The sequence below is a fragment of the Penaeus japonicus genome, unplaced genomic scaffold (assembly GCF_977035675.1).
Source record: "Penaeus japonicus unplaced genomic scaffold, GWHDUDI00000001_assembly GWHDUDI00000023, whole genome shotgun sequence".
Classification (NCBI taxonomy): Eukaryota; Metazoa; Arthropoda; class Malacostraca; order Decapoda; family Penaeidae; genus Penaeus; species Penaeus japonicus.
The window spans coordinates 19,714,027-19,714,308 of record NW_028234425.1 but is presented as its reverse complement, the minus strand read 5'-3'; positions in this window follow the sequence as shown (position 1 = coordinate 19,714,308).

Below are 282 nucleotides of genomic sequence, written 5' to 3'. Positions count from 1 at the left end.
CTCCTTCCTCCCTCCCTCCCTCCCTCCCTCCCTCCCTCCCTCCCTCCCTCCCTCCTCCCTCCCTCCCTCCTCCCTCCTCCCTCCCTCTCCTCCCTCCCTCCCTCCCTCCCTCCCTCCCTCCCTCCCTCCCTCCCTCCCTCCCTCCCTCCCTCCCTCCCTTAACCCCTTCACTACTGGCAGTAGAAAACGCCCTCCACTCCGCATCCGAGCTTCCGGCGCGCGCCTAATTTTAAATGTTGCTATTGAATATGAAGTTTTCAGCCAAAACCTCTACACATTTTA